Below are 20802 nucleotides of genomic sequence, written 5' to 3' on the forward strand. Positions count from 1 at the left end.
AGATACACCCACATTCCACTAATAAATGGGAATGTCAGCTCTGATGCACTCACATTCCTCTTAGAAATGGGAATGTCAGCTGTGCTGCACTCATATCCCTCTTATAAATGGGAATGTCAGTTCTGATGCACTCATATTCCTCTTACAAATGGGAGTGTCAGCTATGATGCACTCATATTCCTCTTAGAAATGGGAATGTCATCTCTGATGCTCTCACATCCCTCTTATAAATCGGAATGTCAGCTCTAATGCACTCACATTCCTCTTATAAATGGAAATGACAGCTCTGATGCACTCATATTCCTCTTATAAATGGGAGTGTCAGCTCTGATGCACTCACATTTCTCTTATAAATAGGATTGTCAGCTGGGTACTCACATCCTGCTCCTGTTATGGCAAGTGTCAGATTCTTAATGTGTTTCTGGCTCCCTGTGGCTCTCTGGCTATCAAATGTAGAGTGTGGCCTCTTCTCTCTTTTGATTTTTTGTTCAGCATGCCCTTCCAAACCATAGCCACTCCTGTGAGGGGGTGGGGGGGCTCATACTAGAGTCTCATCAACACAAGGAGCAAAGGACCAATGGACCAGGTGCAGAAGTCTGGATAGTTCTCCTACAGCATTTTAAGTACCATCTACTCAGTGGTTGACAGAATGACTGACAGAGTGGTACCTATAGTACTGACCTGTCATTGTTTGCTCCTAGTTACCCAGCCCAGATTCAATGTGAAGCACTGTTTTTGAAGGCCTAAATGTGTGTGCTATCTGCTGGCTGACACAAAACATGTCATCCGGCCTTTGCCAGAATGTGCCAAAAACATCAAGATCAAACTACACTTTTACTTCCAGACTGGGTAAACGGACATTAACCATTCACCACCCCCATATACACCTGCCTCCTTCTTTCTGCACTACCTTTCTAGTAAACCTTGTTTGTTGAATGTGCAACCAATGCTCACAGTTATGATCCATTCAAATCCTTCTTACAACAGAGAATGGCAGATGGATGCATTTGTTTTCCTGTTAAAGTACTTACAACTTGAATACATCACACTCCTCTACTAACAGTTATGAGTCATAGTGGATAAATATGTTTTATATGTTTTCACTGTTTTTTTTTCTTTATTCTTTATGATGGCATGCTTGACAACCACCAACTCTTCCCCAGTGTATCCTGAACCCTTTCAATTCTCTCTAGTGCATATTCCCTGAGCAGGGACAAAAGCTATCCAAAGAGGCCATCATCCAGGCAACCAACGAGGTGGTTTGTGCCTACACTGGTATCCCAAAAATGAGAACATTTTTATGAGAGCTCTAGCACCACTCCTTGTAATTCACATGAGCATTCTTGTCACCATGGGGTAGCCTACACCCTCTCCTTACATGTGTATGCCTTCATTCATAAGGTACAAGAGCTATCATCACCAACATGAGACTGCCAAACTCACATCTCCAGTCAGTGCCATTTCAGCACTGTGCAAGCCTCCACTTTGATGCTGGCATCTGGTTGACTGGAACCATTGCTGTCTCTGCCCTAAGATGGGTGAGCCAGCTCTTCCAGCACCCAAGTTGCTAGTTGAACTTGGGTCATCTGGGACAGTCAGGGCTTTATCTCACTATGTCACAGACCCCCTCTTCTTGCCTTTTATTTTTTCTGAGTCCACACCCACTGACCACCAAGTCTTTTATAGGCATAATTTTTATCCTGTGTCTGCCTTTTGACATCCTAGAGATGGCATGTAATGCATGATCACATAGGCTGTATTCACTTCTGTTAGTGACATAACCCACCTCCCTAGCAACAAGTCTTCAGTGGGGATTATAGCATCTAGTGTGAATCCTGGGAATGTACACTCACACTCCCCCTCCTCCTCCCCCATGCAAGAGATAAGCAGACAATGCCTTTTCATTTATCCCCCCCATCCCCAGCTCCACTGCCACAAGTACCTTGTGATCTCCAGTACCCATTGGGAATCATGAAGTGTGACTCCTGGGCATGCAGACCCCCTCCCAGAAAGAGAGAGAGAGTTGTGCAGACAATGCTTTATCACTCATCTCTCACCTCCAGCTCATGTAGTGCCCAGGGTTCTAATCAAAATGTGTTGTCTAAGGTGTAGTTAGGAATATATTCCTTTGTGCTATGGAGTCTGCTTAGCTTGGTTGCACATATGTATATGCTACAGTGACACCGTAATTCTCTACTAATCACTTGTTAAACTAATAACAGTAACCAAAACTTGTTACTCATCTTGTGGGCTTTGTGTAAAATATGTGATGTTATGTAGTCCAATCTCGCCTTCATTCTTACATGTGGGTTCGGAGCTGATCTTCAGCTCTGACTCGGCTGATTACAAAGCTCAAAGTCTCTAAGTTGGCTCGTGGCAAGGTAGGAATCCCATAATGCAGTGGCATCAATCCTCAGATCTTGTTTGCCGCTTTACGAGTTCAGAAGTGCTCTTTTTGGCCGTGGCTAAGTTTAAATCTTTTCTACATTTTCTTCATTTTTGGTAGTTAGTTATTAGATAGTTAGAATATTGTTATTTAGAATATAGGTAGCATTACTGTTAGTTAGACATTAGTTTATTCTAAATTGTTGCCGCTGATTTTGTCAACTGTTTGGCCGTCGTTTCTCCGCAGGCCTGTTGTTGGTATCCCGTAGTGGTAGTTAATCTGTATTTAGTATTTGCTGTTGAGTCCTTGTTGGCTCGTTTCTAGTTTTATAGCATGAGTTTGAATTACAGGACTTGCTGTTATTTAGTCCATCGTGTTGCTATTTAACCTATTGCCTTGTGTGTTGTCTTTCCTTAGGCTAGGTATCTTAGTGAAGCATTTTGTTCAAGGGCTAGGCCCATTTAAGTTAGAGGACCTAGTCCTTTCTTATTATTGCCTTTCTCCTACAGTGGTATGTCCTTTCCGTTCTACAGGGCTAGGCCCATTTAAGTTAGAGGACCGAGTCCTCTGTTAATCTCACCTTGCCTTTATTGTTTGCTGTGTTCCCTTTTTTGAGCAGGGCTAGGCCCATTTAAGTTAGAGGACCTAGTCCTCTCTTTGGTTTTCCTGTGGTGTACTTGTTCTTTCCCCCCAATAGTTAAGCTTCGTTTTAGTTAGAGGACTTAACTAATTCTTCCTTGTTTCTTAGCTTTGTTTTTTTTTTCAGCAGTTATGTGTAAAGAATGTAAAGAAAAGGACCATAAACCTTCAGGTTTAAAAAAATGCCAAAAATGCATGCAGAAAATGTCTATAAGGACGGGCATAGTGTATGCGTATAATTGTTTGGGGGCCATTCACTTGCAGGAGACTTGTACTTTTTGTCATTCCTTTAGTTCGAGAGTCCTTCAAGAAAGGAAAAACAAGTTGATATTGAAAGGTCTCCTCAAACCATCCTTTAAGGAAGATTTGGGTATTTCTTCCTCCTTACAATCTACAAGGTCTCCTTCTAGCTGGAAAGAAAAGACTGTGAAAAGGTCTTCTCCAGTGTCTGAGAAATCTGGACCTCCTGAAAAAAAATCTCAAAAACCACCAAGGCTGTCACCTCATTGGCTCACTGCCCTCAGAACCGATTGAGGTTATTACAATTGATATACTTATATCGGCCCCAAGTACTTCGGAGCCAAAAAAGATTCTGTTGCTTGGAGCCAGTCAACAGATATCCCACCGGTCTCCCCTACATTGAGATCAACTATTTTTCAGAGATCTCGCTCTCCAACCCTTTCTTCCAGGTCATCTAGGAGCCTATCAGATGAAGATGTGGAGAGGGCGGTGTGCAGACTCTTGGGCTGGCAAATTTGCTCTCGGCTCCTGCTCAACTGGCGTCGGAGTCGCCCAAGTCCTTGTCAACTGCTACTGTTCCTCCTCCAAGCCATTCTGGTCTATTGGAGCCAGAATATTCAGTACCACTTGCAGTATAACCTTCGGCTCCGGCACCCCAAGTGGCTTTTTCAGAACCGATATCTGCTCTGACACTCTCGGTGCCGTCCGTAGTGTCTAAGAGCCAGAGTTCACCAGTCGACCCTGAGGGGGATTCTCGGACCCAAGCCCCTTCGGTTCCGAGTCTACCTCTCGGTGTGTCGGCTTGTCTGAACTCAGCTCCTACATCGGTTTCAGAGACGATCTCCTTGGAACCATGAGCCACCTCTGCTTCTTCGGAACCGGTGGTGTCCTTGGAGCGGGGGGGGGGGTTGACCATCGAGCTGATGAGGAGTGTGCTGGCCAAATCTACAGCTCTACGCAAGGATGCTGATGTTCTTCCCCCAAAAGCACCGGCTTCTGTCTTGGTGCCACCCTATCCACAGGACAGTAGAGATCCGTAGCCTCAAGAACACCCTTTGGGTGGTCCCCATTCTTCCAAGACCTCCCCAGAATACCCTTCTGAGGAGCCTACTCGGAAGAAAACAGACAAGAGGAAGCATGTAGACTCCCCTGATGAGTCTGTCACTTCTGACACTGACCTTGAGGAGTCAGAAGGGTCCCCACGGTCATCCTCTGATACTAGCTCCTTTGTAGATATCCTTGAGATCCTAAAGCAGTGAGGCGACTGGCCTACCATCACCCCTTCTCATGAGATGGTGTAACTGAAGGCATTCAGATCTCAACCATCAGCCCCTTGGGTGTCTCCACCTTTTGACGAGTTCATGGATTTGGTCAGTCGAAAGGCATGGGAATCCCCTGACACCATGGAACTAGTCCCTAGGAGGCCAAACAAATTTCTCTCAGCCCCCAAGGAAAAGGATTTCTTGACAAAAGGTGTGCCGATAGATGGTATGGTGGTGGCAGCAGCCACCAAGAAACTTGTATAGACATCCTCATCTGTCCATCCGCTGAATAAAGATTCTTGAACGATGGACAGATATGGGAAGCATGTTTTTTCTTCAGAGGCTTTTACCCTTAGATCGCTGAATTGTCTTACCCATTTTACAAGGCTTCAGAGAGATCTCCTGAAGGAACTAGGATATATTCTACAAGGTATTTCAACTGAGAGGGTACCAGAAAAGGTTACCACTCAGTTATCCACCTTAAACTCCATTGTGAACTCCTCTATGAGTCTGATATCATACGTAGCAGATGGAGCGAGTAGGGCAGCGAGTTCAGGAGTTTCCCTGAGGAGACACTCCTGGATGTGCTTGTGTAACTTTGCGGAACCCTTTAAGTCTACCTTCACAAATGCCCCTTTTGATGGTTCCTCACTGTTTGGACCAAAAGTTAAGGATGCACTCACCAGATGCGAGCAGGAAGGGAAAACTCTCTCTGGCTTTGGGGTACATTTTTCCATCCCTTCAAGACCCTATCCTAAAGAGCAGAAAGGTGGGAAGATGTGGTTCAAGAAATCCCAGAGATTTTTCCCAGACGCACGAAGTGATTCCTTCCCCAGGGGCAGAGAGGGAGGAAATAATAGTAGAGGCAGAGGGGATCTGCAGAACCAGGGAGACTGTGATTCCTTTCATGGACGTCCTTATCAGCGCTACTGAAAGGAGGCCCAACTGTGCTACTCTGGAGCCAGTCGGGGGAAGTTTATCTTTGTACCCAGAAGCCTGGCACAATATCACAAAAGACAAGTGGGTACAAAACATAATCTCCAGAGGATACTCCATGCCCTTCTCCTACCCCCCTCCTCAGACTAGGAAAATCCCGGATGTTCCACCCAGTCACAGGGATCAAGCAACTGTAGAGATTCAAAAGTTGCTAAACAAAAGAGTCATCCAATCTGTCCCCACAGACCACATAGGATTCAGAACTTACTCGAGATTCTTTTTAGTGCCAAAAAGAACAGGGGACTGGAGGCCCATATTGGATCTCACCAAACTAAACGAATCAGTAAAGAAGTCCAAGTTCTGAAAGGTGACACTGCAGTCTATACTCTCCCTTTTAGGGAAAGACAATTGGATGTGCTCGATAGACCTCCAAGATGCGTACTACCACATAAAAATGGACAGAGCATCAAGGAGTCACTTATGCGTCTGGCTGGGAGCCAGTCACTGTCAGTGTCATGCTCTGCCCTTTGGTCTCACTACAGCCCCCAGAGTGTTCACCAAATGCATGGCAGTAGTAATGGCACACTTGAGACGTCTTGGATTCCAAGTGTTTCCATACCTGGACGACTGGCTTCTGACTGCCACCACCAAGCATCTACTTCAACAGGCCAGAGCCATGACTCTACAAGTTTGTGCTTAGCTAGGCATTACAATAAACTTGCAAAAATCTGCCTTGTCACCCTGTCAGCATGTTACTTTTATAGGCATAGAAATAGACACAGTTTCAATGATGGCACGCCTCCCTGCCAACAGAATTGCAAATCTCAGACAACAGATATTGCTCCTTCTTCCCAAACACAAGGTCAAAGGAAAGATACTGCTCAAACTACTGTTAACAATGGCCTCAACCATAACCCTTGTTCCATTAGCCAGGATGCATATGTGAATCCTACAATGGTTACTCTTCTCCCAGTGGTCGGTTCAGGAACTTCCTCTGTCTCATCCAATCATAATAACAGAAACTTGCTAGAAGGATCTTCGTTAGCGGATTCAGTCCAACGACTTAACCATCGGGAGACCATTTGTTCCACTTCAACCTGTTGCCAATGTGACCACGGATGCTTCCCATATAGAGTGGGGGGGGGGCATTACCTGGGAAATACAGTCCAAGTCATATGGCAGGAACACCAGGCCCATTTGCACATCAGTGTTCTAGAGATGAGAGCAGTGGTTCTGGAGTTGCAAGCACTTCACAACTCTCTACCTCTAGGGATGATTGCAATCCAGTCAGAACATATGTCAGTGGTATGGTATATAAACAAATAAGGAGGAACCAGATCATACCCACTTTGTCGAGAGGCTCTGAGGGTTTGGCAGTGGGCAATATCTTCCCAACGCTTTCTAGTCACAATGCACATCCTGGGAAAGTCCATTGTAATAGCCGACAAGCTCAGCAGGGCAATTTTGATGCCTCACGAGTGGTCTCTGAATCAGAATGTAGCAGAAGAGATCTTCTGCAAATGGGGTCAGCCTTGCTATGATCTTTTTGTCACCCCTATGAACACCAAATGCAGCAGCTACTTTGCCCTGATCCCCCCTCATATCAAAAGTCATTCAGAAAGCAAAATCATTGGGAAGCAAGATGATTCTCATTGCTCCATGCTGGCCTCGTCACATTTGGTTCCCCTTTCTCAGGCCTCATCTACTGGAGGATCCATGGATTCTGGACCCAGTTCCAGATCTGGTGACGCATATGTCAGGAACATTCCATCCATCTCTCCACACCCTCAACTTGATAGCTTGGCTGCTCCACTTTCAGCCTTAGTCAGGCTTCAGGATTTCACTCCAGCAGTAAAACATATCTTGCTATCTTCTCATATGCTTTCTACCAGAAAACTATATGCTAGTAAATGGAAAAGATTTTCTTTTTGGGCGCAGACCAGAAACATAGATCCCTTCACTGCCCCAATTTCGTCACTTTTAGACTTTCTTTCAGAACTCTTCCAACAAGGCTCAGCCACTGCCACAATTAAAGTTCAGCTAGCAGCTATCTCCACTTTCCACTTAGGACAGCATACACCTAACCTGATGGAACACAGACTGTGTAAAGCCTTTTTGAAAGGTACTTCATTACTGAGACCTCCATTTAAAGAACCTGTCCCTCCTTGGGATTTAAATTTTGTCCTTTCGCACTTTATCTCACCACCCTTTGAACCTTTATCTACTTGCGATTTAAAATTCCTCTCTTGGAAAATAATCCTTCTGGTAGCCATAACCTCAGCTAGAAGAGTTTTAGAGCTACAAGCGCTTTCAGTCAATCCTCCTTATTTTATCTTCCATAAAGACAGGGTTTCTCTTCGAACTAACCCTTCCTTTGTCCGTAAGATTTTCTCCCAAACCAAACTATTGAACTTCCAGTATTTTTCCCTAACCATACCAACAAGGCAGAATACAGACTTCACTAACTTGATGTACATAGCCAAGTGAGGTTCTACCTCCACAGAACTAAAGAGTTCAGGAAGTCAGGCCAGTTATTCATATCCTTTTCAGAAGCAAGAAAGGGTATGCCAGTCTCTAAAATCACATTATCTAATTGGCTTTCTAATTGCATAACTTTTATATACTCTTCCAATAACAAGGAACTCCCCTTCAAAGTTAGAGGTCATTCAACCAGATCAGTAGCAACATCCACTGTCTTTCAAGCCAGGATTTCAATGGACAGTATTTGTGGAGCCGCAACTTGGGCAAGCCCACATACTTTTATTACTCATTACAAAGTTGACTTGGCCTCCAGGGACAGAGCTTCCTTTGGTTCCATGGTGCTCAAGAGTCTATTCCCATGACCCACCCAAGAAAAAGGTGCGAGGGACACTGTTCCACATGTAAGAATGCAGGCGAGATTGAACTACATAACATAAATAAGTTATGTACTCACCATAATGTTCTATGTTTGTAGTCCATCTCGTCATTCATTCTTACGAACCCACCCACCTACCCCCATCCATATAGTCCTAGAGGACCTGGTAGGAAATTTTGCTCTTTCCTTATGTTGGAGACCTTTCATTATTGTTTCTCCTTTACCTGAGGGTACAGTATAACTATTTCTATTATGGTTAGCAGCAAACAAGATCTGAGGATTGATACCACTGCATTATGGGATACCTAATTTGCCACGAGCCAACTTAGAGACTTTGAGCTTTGTAATAGGCCGTATTGGAGCTGAGGATCGGCTCTGAACACACATGTAGGAATGAAGGGCGAGATGGACTACAAACATAGAATGTTATGGTGAGTACATAACTTCTTTAGTTCATGAAGTGCCTCTCTGTGTATTGCTCGAATGAGTTAAGAAGCTTGTGTCAGTATAACTGTTTATCTGTGTCCATGCAACTGCAGCTATTTGTAATATACTAGATGTAATATTCTTTACACTGTACAGTGTACTAGGCACAGTACAAGAGGCTAGCAGAAAGGCAAACAATGTGGAGAGAACACCAAAGGAGCAAGTTGAAAGTGAGTTGACAGAAGGATCAGGAAGGTGAACAAGGACTTTCTATAGTAAATATCACAAGGGCAGGGCAGAACTGTGCAGGGTGAGCAAAGAATAGAGGGAGATTATTGTAGACTGGTGAAAAGTAGAGATAATAAATAAATACTCTGCCTCACTCTTTACACAAGAATACAAAGGGCATGCCATGTTAGGAGGAGCTTATAGAGTTGGGAAGTAATGAAAAAATATCAGGCTAGAACAGGAGGAGGTTGAGAGGGAACTTCTTCTTTCGGCTTTTCCCGGTTAGGGGTCGCCACAGCGGATCATCTGCCCGCTCATGATTGGCAGTGGAGTTTTATGGTGTCGAGTTGAGGTTGAGAGGGAACTAACTTCCCTAAAAAAAGGATAAATCATAGAGACCAGGAGTATTGCCTCCCAGGCATACTTCTCAACTGTCCAGATTTTTGCCTCATATTTTTGATCTATTCCTCATAAAAGTTGTGATTTTTTTTCTGACAAATCTTTGAGACTTAAAGTCACTAAATAATGATAGACATTCAAGTTTTAGACTTACTACCCTTCAGAAAATAATTGTTAAGGCATAACCTGTTATTTCTAAGTTTATAAAAAGAAGTTATGTTCTTACCATAACGTTCCATGTGGAGTGTTCATCTCACCTTTGTTCTTACACACGGGTTCAGAGCCGATCCTCGGCTCCGAGTCGGCTGCATAGCAAAGCTCTGCATCTAAGAGAAGCTCGAGACCAGGCTATATCCCACAATCCTCCCTGCCATTACTCAGATCTAGTTTGCAAGCAAACCAGAATAACAATAACCCTGAGGTGCTAAGGCTACATACTGCCACAAAAGAAAAAATTTAGAGACACCATCTCACTGACAAACCCAACTAGGGGTAACGAAACATACCCGGAAGAGGTAAAGACATGTGGACCAGACTCTAGTCCTACTCGTTCTTCCAAACACGTGAGGGAGGGAAGGGTGGGAATGTAAGAACAAAGGCGAGATGAACACTCCACATGGAACGTTATGGTAAGAACATAACTTCTTTATGTGAGAGTGTTCAATCTCGCCGTTTGTTCTTACACACGGGTAGCGTCCCTAGCTCTGTCACCCTGAGTGACTCATGGAAGAACGTTCCTGAGTACAGTGGAACCAAAGGATGTCCTGTCTTTGGAGGCTTTGTCAACCCTATAATGAGCGATGAAAGTATGTGGTTTAGACCACGTGGCTGCTGCACAAATCGTGTCCAAAGGCAGGTGAGCTGCATGAGCCAAGAAGTGGAGACGGACCTAGTAGAATGGCCTTTTGGTTTGGTGGGTAAGGCCTGATTTGATTTAGAATACACAAAGGCTATACAATCAGTAAGCCATTTAGAAAGCGTACGTTTTGTAACTGCCATGCCCTTTTTATTGTCTGCAAATGCAACAAAAAGTTGATCTGTTTTCCTGTAGTCTTTAGTCCTGTCTAAATAAAATCTGAGTTGTCTGTGGACATCTAACTTGTGCAACATATATTCCAACTTGCTGGTATGGTTCTTGAAGAAAGTAGGGAGTTCAATGGACTGATTAATATTTATGACAGAACATAACCTAGGAAGGAAGGACGGATTTGTTCGTAAAGAAACTCTATCTGGGTGAAAAATTAAGTAAGGCGGTTTAATTGACAGTGCTTGCAGCTCTGACACTCTCCGAGCTGAAGTAACCGCTACAAGAAAAAGAGTCTTCCACGACAGAAACTTCAGGGGGCAAGAAGAGGCTGGTTCGAAAGGTGGTAACATTAGTTGTGACAACAACAAATTTAAATTCCATGGGAATAAAGGGTCTCTGACGGAGGTCAAGATGGAAGGAACCTTTCATAAAAGCTTTACAAAGCCTGTGGGACATAATAGAAGAACCGTCCTCACCAACATGGAAGTTGGATATGGCAGCCAACTGCACTCTTAATGTGGAAGTAGCGGCCCCTTCATGGAAAAGGATGGAAAGAAATTCTAGAATTTTATGTAAAGGAGCAACCAAGGGGTCCAAGTGTTGACTAGATGCCCAGTACACAAAGCGTTTCCATTTATTGTTGTAAAGTTTTGTGGTGGAAGCCTTATGAGAGGCAACCAAAATGCGCTGCACTGCCGGAGAAAGAAGATCAGACCTGGCTAGGCAGGGATGTGGAGCAGCCAAGCTGCTAGTTTGAGGGATAGAAGAGACGGGTGAGGAACTCCCGACGAATGTGTCAGTAGATCTGGTACTGGGTCCAGGATCCAAGGTTCCTCTGTTTGATGGGCTCGAAGAAAGGGGAACCATATCTGCTGAGGCCAGAATGGGGCTATGAGTATAATTGTCCTTTCCAGGTTCATGGCTTTCTGGAGAAACCTGGGAATCAAGGGGATAGGTGGGAATGCATATAGGAGACCCGGGGGCCAATCGTGTATCAGTGCGTCCCTGGGGACATCCCCTGGAGGGGGTAGAAGGGCAAAATAGCTTCTGCATTTGGTATTCATCGGGGAGGCGAATAGATCGCAGCAAGGCTGGCCCCATTTGCGGAAAATTCTTTCCGCCACTTGTAGTTTGAGGGACCACTCATGAGGTAACAGGATGGCTCTGCTCAACCTGTCCTCAATGACGTTGGATGACCCTGGGATGTGCGTTGCTATCAGAAAGTGACCCGTGGACTCTGCCCATTGCCAAATTCTCATGGCCTCTCTGCATAATGGGTAAGATCTGGTTCCCCCTTGTTTGTTTATGTACCAGACTACAGACATGTTGTCTGTCTGAACTGCTACTCTCCCTAGAGGTAGGAGGGTTTGAAAGTGTTGCAACGCCAAGAACACCGCCCTCATTTCCAGAACATTTATGTGCAGGTTGTACTCGATGTTGGACCATTCCCCTTGGACTGTTCTTCACTGAAAAAGTCCCCCCACCCTATCAGGGAAGCGTCCGTGGTTATAGTGGCTGTCGGATTTGGTAGAACAAATGGACGACCCATAGTGAGGTCCTGGCTGGAAACCCACCATGAGAGGTCTTGCTTGCAAGAATCTGTTATCAGGATCTCGTACTTTAGGGGTAACTGTTGGAACGACCACTGCGTGAACAGCAGCCATTGGAGGAGCCTCATATGCAACCTTCCCATAGGAATCGCAATCAGGGACGCTGCTATGAGTCCCAAAACTTTCAACACCAATTTGGCCGGGGCTTTCCTGCATTGCAGCAGAAGAAGAACCTGTTCCTTGAAGGATGAAGCCCTTACTTGAGGGAGCTTTACCAATGTTAAACAAGTATCTAGGTCTGCTCCGATAAATGAAATATGCTGTGAGGGCAGTAAGACAGATTTTTTGAAATTTATGGAAATCCCTAGGTGGGAACAAAGGTTGACTGTATAGTTTCTTGCTTGTATGAGGAGACGCTTGGTGGTGGCGGTGAGGAGCCAGTCGTCCAGATAGGGAAACACCCGGAATCCTAGACATCTCAAGTGAGACGCTACCACTGCCATGCATTTGGTGAATACCCTGGGGGCTGAGGTGAGCCCAAAGGGCAGGGCTCGAAATTGAAAATGACTGACTCCCAGCCGGAAGCGCAGGTGATCTCTGGACGTTCTGGCCATCTTGATGTGGTAGTACGCGTCCTTGAGATCTATCGAGCACATCCAGTCATCCTTCTGTAAAATGGAAGGATCGATTGAAGCGTGACCATCCGAACTTTTCCTTCTTCACGAAGGTATTGAGATTGCTGAGATCCAAAATGGGTCTCCAGTCCCCTGTCTTTTTCGAACTAAAAGAACCTTGAGTAAGTTCTGGATCCTTTTTGGTCCGGGACTGGCTGAATGACTCTTTTTGAGCAGCTTTGAAATTTCTATTGCTGCTTGGCCTCGCAGACGGGTGGCACATCTGGAGACCTTCTTTGTTGGGGTGGAGTTGACATAAGGGGTATTTTGTATCCTCTGGTTACAATGCTTTTTACCTAGGAGTCTGAGGTGAGAGTTTGCCAGGCCTGTGGGTATAAAGCCAAGCGACCCCCGACTGCCTCCAGAGCAGGACAGTCGGGCCCCCATTCAGGAGTGCTGGAAAGGCTTACCAGGGATAGTATCCCTGTCGCCTTGGTTCTGCGGACCCCCTCTGCCGCCGGGGCAGCGTCTTCCATGTCTGCCCCCCCCTCTGCCTCTGGGGGGGGGTTCACTCTGTGTGGCCTGGAAAGATCCCTGAGTTCTACGGAACCACATTTTTCCGCCTCGTTGCCCTTTGGGGTACGGTCTGGATGGAACGGAAAAACAGACTCCGACAGCAGACAGAGTCTTTCCTTCCTGCTCACACCGAGTTAATGTCTCTTTCACTTTGGGCCCAAAAAGAGTGGCACCATCAAAGGGGGCGTTGGCGAAAGAAGACTTGAAGGCTTCCGCAAAAGAGCACAGCCGCATCCAGGATTGTCTTCGTAGAGCAATCGCTGAAGCTGCGGCCCTACTCGACCCTTCAGCCGCATACGAGATGAGCCTCATGGACAAGGTCACTACGGAGGTAAGGGTGTTAAGTTGTGCTGTCACCTTATCTGAAACAGCAGCATCTGTTACCCTGGAGGGTATCTCTCAGCTCCTTGATGAGATCCCTCTGTAGTCGTGTAAAATGTGTCAAATAGTTTAGCGAACGCATGGAAAAAGTCGCTGAACTAAAAACGCTTCCGTATCTGTCCATAGTCCTAGAATCCTTATTAGGAGGATGAACAGAAGAGGAAGACTCCGACATCTCCTTTTAGTGGCTGCGCCACCACCATAGCCAACGGGGACTCCTTTTGTGAGATAGGTCTTGTCCTGGGGGGCAGTAATAAATTTACTTGGTTTTCGAGGGACCGGTTCCACTGTGTCCGGTGTCTCCCACGCCCTTCGAGCAATTAAATCCATTAACTCATCGAAGGGCGGAGTAACCCAGGAGGTAGAAGGTTGAGCACCAAATGCCTTCAGCAACACCGACTCGTCCTCAGTGGGGGCTAGGGACTGCCAATCACCCCTCTGTTTTAATATCTCCAAGATGTCTGCAAATGAGACATCCTCTGAGGGGGATTTTGGGGACCCCTCTGACTCATCCAAGTCAGTGTCAGAAGTTAGAGATTCCTGTGGGGAGTCTAAGTGCCTCCTCTTGCACAATCTTTTCCTCGGGACCTCATCGGAGGGGGATTCCGGTGAGGCCTCAGAGGAACAGGGGGCATCCTCTAGGGATGGCTGAGACAATGTTGCTCCATGCTTTGGATGTGTCGTGGGAACAGAAACAGAGAGCGGCTCCTTAAGGGAGGGAGGAGACGCATCCAATGTAGTGGTTGTCTGTGTAGACAAAACCTTCCTCATAAGGTCAAAAACCCTGAACCTCGGGTCATGGACTCCCCCGGTTCCGAAGAACATGGAAGAATCCGAGACACGGGGCCCATGGGTCTCGACCCCGAGGACGGAGCTGAGCCAATCTGCGCCGAGGCCCCGAGAGGGAGAGTCGGAACCGAAAAGTCGGTACGACTCTCGGTCCCGGAACCAAGGAGAGATCGTCGACTCCGCGACTCACCTATCGGTTCCGATGGAGTCGAGGTAAATGGTGTCAATCGTGCAATGGATGGTTTCGGCACCGAGGGCTCCACTATCATCAGCTCATCCTCTTCCAGCTCCGAAGACTGGATGGGTCTCGAAGGAGGACCTGTTGGAGATAAAGGAAGGCCTTCTAGTTTTGACACCAACTAGGAGGAAACTGCAATCAATTTGGAAAGGGCCGTGTTCTCCATAAGTTTCTGCACGACACGATCCACATCAGTATCAGATAATGGTCTGGAAGATCGGGTCGAAGGGGCGAAGATGGCACCGACCGAAGAATAGACGGTGGCGGTAGTTCCGACACCGGTTCCAAGACCTGGGGCTCAGTGAGAGACAAACGTTCGACGCTCAGCCCCGAAGTCTGTGGAACCGGCGAACGAACTCTAGAAGATGTACTCGGAGCCGATGACATGGGCTCCGACATCTTCGACCCCTTCGAAGACTTAGAAGCCTGGTCAGACTTGTCCAAGGCCTCTTGGAAGGCAGGCTTAAGAAGCCCCCTATCAATAAGTTTCCTGCGTCTATCTGTCATGACCCTCCCACTGAAGGAATGGCAAATAGAGCAATCCTCTTGCAAGTGGAGAGGGCCAAGACAGTAGACGCAGGAAGTGTGGTTGTCAGTGATGGACATTTTCTGTCCACACTGACACCTTTTGAAACCACTCTTTGCTTTTTCAGACATAACTTAAAAGGAGTAATAGTTTAATTTTAAAGGAATTTACAGTTAGGAAAGGGTAGGCCCCAAAGGGAAACCTGTAGAAAAACTAACTATAAAATACACACAAACACACTATAGTATATAAAATATAAATATCCACAAAAAACTATAGGAGAATAATAACTTTTGAAAGAATAAAAAGAAGAAAAAAAGACTATCTTATCTGTATAACAACTAAACTCTGGTCCGAGCTCTCTGTAGCGATGTGACCTGTTGCAGCGGCAAACTAGATCTGAGTAATGGCAGGGAGGATTGTGGGATATAGCCTGGTCTCGAGCTTCTCTTAGATGCAGAGCTTTGCTATGCGGCCGACTCGGAGCCGAGGATCGGCTCCGAACCCGTGTGTAAGAACAAATGGCGAGATTGAACACTCTCACATACTATATTAAAATATCCCTCTTTTTGGGCCTTTGTTCCCACCATTATTTTTGGCATTATAGGTTCATAGGTTCATAGGTAGATACTAGGCTATCTGCCCAAGGGCATTTACAAGCCTAGCCAGAGTGTGTTTGGCTTTCGCCACCCTTTTAGATTTGATAACTGTGCCCCAGTATAGTAGGTCACAGAAGATAGCCCATTTAAGGTTAGTTTAAAGTGCCCCTGTCTAGCAGTGACACAGAGGAGATCCCAGGGGTAAATCTGTGGTCTCCCATCCAATCATCAAGATTCTTCTTGAAGAGGGTCATTGAGCGGCTCTGCCTTACATGGATTGGGATTTTGTTCCAGAGTGAGGGGAGCCTCTGGTATATGAATCTGTCTCTCCAGCATGTCCTATTTATTTCTGTGCTGAGGTTTAAGTCACTGGAGCATGTAGCTCTAAGGGATTTGGATTTCCTGAGGTGGAGCATGTCCATTAATTCTGGGTTGGACATGGCTTTATATGTCAGGCACAGATCACCTCTGAGTAGGCGGTAAGCAACTGAGTAGAGCTGGAGTTTCTTTAGTCTAACTGCATAGGGCAACTGCTTGAGTCCCTTAATCCTCTTGGTGAGGTATTTTTGGGGTCTTTCTAGTTGTTGCAGGTGTCGGGTAAGGTACATCCCAAATGGGGCATTGTATTCAATTATGGGCCTGATGAGTGATGAGTAGAGGGGCACAATGACCTCTCTTGATCTAGATGTGAACCCTTTCATGATAAGGTGGGCTATATAGAAGGTCCTTCTAACCACTTTGGCAATGTGATTGTCAAAGGAAAGATTACTATCTACTTGGGTCCCCAGATCCCTAATTACGTCTTCCGTACTTAATGGATTACCACCTATGTGGCAATTTGTGGGCACTTTGTTTTTCCCAAAGGTGTGACTATGCACTTTTTGGCATTTAGCTTCAGGCCATGGCTCTGGCACCAGTTATCTGTCTATGTGAGACCATTTTGGAGTATGCTTGTGTCAGTCGACGAGTCGATTATGGCCCCCAGTTTGCAGTCATCTGCGAACTTGGTCAGCCAAAGTCCTCCTGTGTTAGCCTGTAGCTCAAAGAAATATATACCAAACAAGAGAGGTCTCAGGACTGAGCCTTGTGGGACACCACTTGTAACTGGTTTAGAGTCTGACATGGCACCTGCAATTCTGACCATGTGGGTTCTATCCCTAAGCCAGTTTGCAACCCATCTTGTGACATAGGGGTTGATATTTAAGCTGGTGAGCTTGTTTATGATGCCCGAGTGTAGTATTGTGTCGAAGGCTTTTGCGAGGTCAAGGTAGGTTGTGTGGACTACCTTCCCTTCATCTATGGCCTTGGTGACTGTTTCAAAGAAGTCGACCAGGTTCAAGAGGCAAGATCTGCCCTTAACAAAGCCGAATTGGATAGGATCCAGTGTTTGGAGGTTCCCAATGTCTTTGTTTATGAGTTCCATGATGATACGCTTCATAGCTTTGCAGACCAGACTAGTCAGGCTTATAGGGCGATAGTTACCGGGGTCCGTTGTGGCACCACCTTTATGGAGTGGGACCACTGTTGCTGTACACCATTCTTTGGGTACATATCCTGTTGTACGGCTGAGACTGAACAGTGATTTTAAGTGAGGGTTCAGTTCTTCTTGGAGCTCTTGTAAAATGCAGCCCGGGACACCGTCCGGTCCCATAGATGCTGTGTTTTTTGCTTTTGCTTTGGAGGGGACAGCTCTCACCTGTGCATCTCTGATGTCAGGGGGGGCTACACTTTGTTGGGATAGTCATTTGCACGTTTGGGGGGGAAGGGGGGGAGAAGTTTGCACTGAAGCTGTCTGCCAGGATGTTGGCAATGTCTGTGGGTTCAGTGTATTTTTTGTCATTTTGCACTAACTCAGAGCATATCTGGGAGTTTCCACCCAAGTTCCTGACATAACTAAAGAAGGCCTTATGATTATCTTTAGCGTCTTGTGCAATTTTTCTTTCGAAGCTAGCCTTGGATGCTTTTATGAGGGATCATAGTTTCTTGCTAGTACTGATCAGAGTTGCCTTCCCTTTTTGGGATTTTGCTCTATCCTGTAGTAACTTCCTCCTTCTGTTGTATAGCCTATTTATGGCTGGGGTCCACCTGACAGGTCTCCTGCCTTTGGAGGAGTGTGTCTTGGTTTTGTTTGGGATAGCACGATCCATGTATTCCTGTAAGTATCCATAGAATGCATTTGTAAGGGATTCTGCGGTTTGGGTCGTAATTTCCACTGGCCCGGGGGCTTTGTAGGATTCCATCTCAGTTCTGAGAAGTGTGAAGTTTGCTTTCGAGAAGTTTTTGACCGTGGTTTCCTTTGCTGGGGGTGGGGACGGGATATGGACATCCATAGTGATTAATTTATGGTCAGATCTTACTAAAGAAGGGTATACCTCAGGTATAGAACATAGAGTACCCATGTTGGTGATAATCAGGTCCAATATGTTTTCCCCTCTTGTGGGAGTGGTGACCAGTTGTTCCATAGCATTTGAGTGTATAAATTCTAGGAACCGTTGGGCGAGGGTGTTGGGGCTTCAGTAGTGCTCCCAGTCTATGTTTGGGTAGTTGAAGTCACCCAATATAATGGTGTTTGGAGAGACCTTCATATTTTCCAGTGTCTTCAGGAAAGCCGAGTGGGGTTCCTGAGTTTGGGAGGGTGGTCTGTAGCAGGCTACAAACTGGAAGGGAGTTTTGCCCACTGTTAGTTGCACATGGATGGTCTCAGATGCTTCTTGCAGTGCCACTAACCTGGAGGTATGGGTATCTTTGATGAATATGGATACTCCCCCTCCTCTTGAGGTTCGGTCCGAGTTTTGCAGCCGAAAAGCGTGGTATGAGGTATAACCTAGTAGTGCTGGGGTGCTCTCGGGAGCCTTGAACCAGGTTTCTGTTACTGCACAGATATCGATATTCTCCATACTGAGGAGAGCCTCAAGTGCATGCATCTTGAGGTTTAGACTTCTGGCATTGAGCAGCATTACCCTTAGTTTCTTTTTCCTTGTGTTGTCTAAGGAGGTGGGTTTGTCTTTTGAGCCTTGTCTAAAAAAGGCACTATGGGGGTGGCAAGAGCCTTTGCCAGTATTCGAAAACCCAGGGGTGACAGGTGCAAGCTGTCCCTAGCGAAGCAACGTGGCTTGTCGAGCATGTCATCCCAGGCTGACAGATACTGGATCCCCTTTGAGTGACACCAATACTTTAGCCAATTGTTGAAATTGATAATTTTGTCTTTATACTGTGGTATCATTCTTGGTGAGGGTAAGATGCTACTCAAGGTCAGGGTCATACCAGCCTGAGCTACATGATCAGAGAGCTCCTCTATGAGTCTTTTCATGTAGTCCGGGGAGGTACGTCTCAGGTCATTCACACCAGCATGGACAATGACGGAGTCATATTTGAACTTGCTTTGGAGGGACCTGAGTGCTTGTGTTATGTGGCGGAACCTGGCACCCGACAGGCAGCTTACAGTGACCTTCTCCTTGTTCAGCCTGGTGAGATGAACGTCAGTGTGTCTGACAATAGAGTCACCTATTACAAGTGTATTAGGTGTGTTGTTTAGCCTTAAGGGCTGTGACTGTGTGGCACACTGACTTTGTGGACTATGTGATACGTGGGTATTGTTGTGGGGTAGCGGTTGTTTGGATGTCTGCTTTGGAGGTCTCTGTTGCTTGGGCAGATTTTTAATTAGAGCCTCCGAGTATGTTTTTGTGTGTTTGCGTGTTTGGTTTGCTGTTGCGATAGGTCTATGTGAGACTGGATTTGTGGTGTGTGTGATTACCTTCTCCTCCAGACTGACCACACCAGTACTATGTTGAGAGAGTTTAGCCTCCAGTTTAGCTATATAGTTGCATCTCTCGCATATATTTGAGCTTGTTTGGAAGAGGAGAGGGTGGTCTGTGTACATAAGGCAGTTGTAACATTGCCTCAAGATTCCCATATTCACCAGCTGGACTGGAGAGTAAACCCAAAACTGACTTTTGGACATGCCAGAATATTATGAGGAACTACTTATGACTTTATCAAAAAGGACCAGTAGGGAGCCAGGTACTTAAAGGGAGTATAAGAGGGTGTAGTGCTTAGTTTATTAGTGCTTACTTATAAGATACTTATATGAGCTACTGCTGGGCTTTAGAAAGAAAATGCTTATGTTGAGATTTGGAACAGTTCTAAGGGAAAAAGTGAAGAGCAGACTTTGTGGAGCCGAGAATAGTTTAAACCTGATTTAGCGGCGCTGCAAGATGCGCAAAATCACGCAAAACCGCGGTAAAGCAGGTTTTAAGAGAGATAGAGATCAAGGAGTTTGGAATTGACCCAAAATGGCCAATAAAAGTACAGTTTCTAGGCAGTAACCACTCCCACAGGGGCAGGCAGGCTGTTCAGTGTCTACCACTGCCACTGATGAACACAGAGACTTCCTTTTAGCCCAAGCAAGCAATGGCCTCCAAGAAACTTACAGACAGTTCAGAACAGCAAATCTGTAACTGAACTTTTTTTTTAAATACAGAAAGTGGGAAAAAAAGCAAGATTTTTTTTGTTTGTTTAAAGATAAAGATAAACAAGTAGCAACTAGTTAGAACAGTGCAATAAATGACCCCACACTTGAGTGCTAGGCCAGAGACAGATAAAATGCAAGTTTTAAGAAAAAAACGATTTTGAAATAAGTGCAACACAGGAAATGCAGTAAACAGGCTCTACATGTGTTCTAAGTACAGTTACTAACACAGATATAAGCTTTAGCAAACCAGAAAATGCTAAAATGTAGGCAGCAATGCAGAAAAACTTAACAAATAATCTGAAGAAAATACTTAAAATCTCAAAAGTGGCTCCCTTCTTCTCTCAGCGTTTTCTCCTCTTGGTGGGTGCTTCATCAACAGCCAACAAGTCTGAAAAGATGCCAAAACCACGAGGCAACCTGGTTTTAAGAGAGAGAGATCAAGGAGTTTGGAATTGACCCAAAATGGCCAATAAAACTACAGTTTCTAGGCAGTAGCCACTCCCACAGGGGCAGGCAGGCTGTTCAGTGTCTACCACTGCCACTGATGAACACAGAGACTTTCTTTTAGCCCAAGCAAGCAATGGCCTCCAAGAAACTTACAAACAGTTCAGAACAGCAAATCTGTAACTGAACTTTTTTTTAAAATACAGAATGGGAA

General features: G+C 45.6%; 1 protein-coding gene across 1 annotated transcript in view; it reads left to right on the forward strand.

Annotated features, from left to right (window-relative positions):
- The window catches only part of LOC122816231 (piezo-type mechanosensitive ion channel component 2-like), a 1381906-nt gene that overhangs the window by 1356630 nt on the left and 4474 nt on the right, over positions 1 to 20802 (forward strand). The window lies entirely within an intron of this gene.

The sequence above is a fragment of the Protopterus annectens genome, chromosome 12.part0, assembly GCF_019279795.1.
Source record: "Protopterus annectens isolate FY-2018-M chromosome 12.part0, PAN1.0, whole genome shotgun sequence".
Lineage (NCBI taxonomy): Eukaryota > Metazoa > Chordata > Ceratodontiformes > Protopteridae > Protopterus > Protopterus annectens.